We start from the raw sequence: 2,086 nt of genomic DNA, 5'->3' as shown, positions 1-2,086 counted from the left end.
CATTGAGTTAGAAATAGTGGCACACCTGTGCTAGTCACTAACAGTCGTAGGGCTTGTGTAAGAGTGACAGTTTGCCCTGCAAAATACTTAGTAATTGTATCACATCATGTATTTCCAGGTGCCAAGCAACTGTTGCTGGTTTTATTATAGATTCACTCCCTGCCAGTTTATTGTGTTTTAAACAATAGGTGATGCAGACCATGGGAACCTCGGTGAAAATGTATTCCCTAACAGTGTCCGGATGTCATACATATATTTCTGGTGGGAAAACAAGGTGGATAAAACCATGTCATTCATTGACCACAACAAATAATATTTAAAGTTTCTTAATTAGTATGAGGAAGTTTATGCTAAATCAGGAAGCATGTTTATTTAGAGTAGGAAATGCTCTATATTTTTTACATGCAAAAAAAAAATTTCTTGTCTGGAAATTTAGTAAACAAAATGCTTCTTCAGTTCTCCAGGTGTTTGTCAGAGTTAAACTCATTTTCCATTTAGTTTCCATCCTTTTATTCAAATAATACTCATTTACTTTGTCTCATTCTAAGGGATGAGTATAAAACTTTTTTTTTTTTTTGCCACTTGATTTTTCCATTACTCAAAAAAAAATCTTCGTTTTTAAATTTAGCTTTCTGACTGTGCTTAGGCCTTCAAATCTCTCACAGCCATTTTCTGCTTTTTAGTAAGGAAAGCACGCCTGACCTTGGCAGAGACACATTCAGCACACATGGAACCACCAAAGGCTCCGCTGACATGTTTTTTTAGACAACCTCAGGAAAACTTTAGGTCTCACGGCATGAGCTCCACTAAGCTGGCCTGGGCATGGGCCACATGTGGATTTTGATGCTTCTCAGAACCTTCTTGGTATAAAGGTAAACAACTCTATTACTAGGGATTCGAGACAGCCTGTTTTTTTGTTTTTGTTTTTGGTTTTTTTTTTGGTTTTTTGTTTGTTTCTTATGGAAAGAATAAGAATTTTGTATTTTCCTTCCATAAATGAAAACTAACAAATATCTAACATTTACACTCTAGACTCCGGAGGAAGATGATATCTGACTGCAACATAAGGTTCTCCTTGGAAGCATCTTTCTCAACTGTCCACTGCCTTGCGCTCTCTGCCCACACTTGTCCTGAGGCCACCTTGCCAGACAGTCCCAGCTGACGTTGAAAGACAGGGAAAGCACTGCGGTGCCCAGCAGGCAGCAAGGTCTGCTGGGGCCACGGATACAGGAGGATGAACTGCTTTTGCCAAATGGAAAGGCAATGGCAACCAAAGGCCGTGGCCTTCCTGAGCTGGGATGTCACAGGAAACTTGCTGGTAAAGGTTTTGGTTGAGATTGGGGAACAAGAAGGTTTTGTCTGGCAAGCAGGTTCCCAGGTGTTCTGGGCACACAGGGGTGCAGTGTGGGACCCGGACATCCTGCCCCAGGGAGCCCCAGTGCACGAGCAGGCACTCTGGAGAAGCCAGCCCAACCGTGTTCTCATTTGGACTGCACAGATGTTGCCGAGGAATCTTGTTTGTGAGGACACCTTGTCACGCTCCCCAGACCTGTCTTCTGCCAACACCTTGTCAGCCTTGGCACCAAACTCTGGAAAAGCCCTGGACCGAGCATAGAGGGCAGTGACGGGAGTGTGGACAGGGACCTGGCACTCAGCCTTAGGGACACCACGACTGGCCCTGGTTCTGACAGATGGCTTTGTTAGACTGTTGTAGGACAGCCTGTGGTGGTATGTCAAACACCGCATCATTCTGAATGCCTCTAGACACAGTCCCTGGAAGAAAAAAAATTTTTAATGAACAGTTCCTTTTAACGTTACAGGAGGTGCTAGTTAAACTTACCCATATTTTTACCCCAGACTATTTTTCAACGAACCAAAGTAAATTTTACTCCAAACTTATTAAATCTGACTAAATACAAATGGGAGGACTTTTCAAAGGGATCGTCAAATTTATCAAGAATAAATACACCTAACTTTTCAATGTGGTGGCTATTGTTACAGAAAGAACACTGGGCAGGTGTATTTGGCTAACATAATTCAAGGAATTAAAATTCTCATTTAGATCTAAGGAAAAAAGTAAAGAATT

General features: G+C 41.9%; 1 pseudogene; it reads right to left on the bottom strand.

The window, feature by feature from the left end:
* Positions 1-624: 624 nt before the first annotated feature.
* LOC123792907 (large ribosomal subunit protein eL34 pseudogene) lies at positions 625-1,749 on the bottom strand (annotated as a pseudogene).
* Between the last annotated feature and the right edge of the window lie 337 nt (positions 1,750-2,086).

The sequence above is a fragment of the Ursus americanus genome, chromosome 11 (assembly GCF_024610735.1).
Source record: "Ursus americanus isolate L20-20 chromosome 11, mUrsAme1.1.p, whole genome shotgun sequence".
NCBI classification, from domain to species: domain Eukaryota; kingdom Metazoa; phylum Chordata; class Mammalia; order Carnivora; family Ursidae; genus Ursus; species Ursus americanus.
The sequence above is the reverse complement of the archived record's forward strand: the minus strand, read 5'-3'. Positions and strand labels throughout refer to the sequence as shown.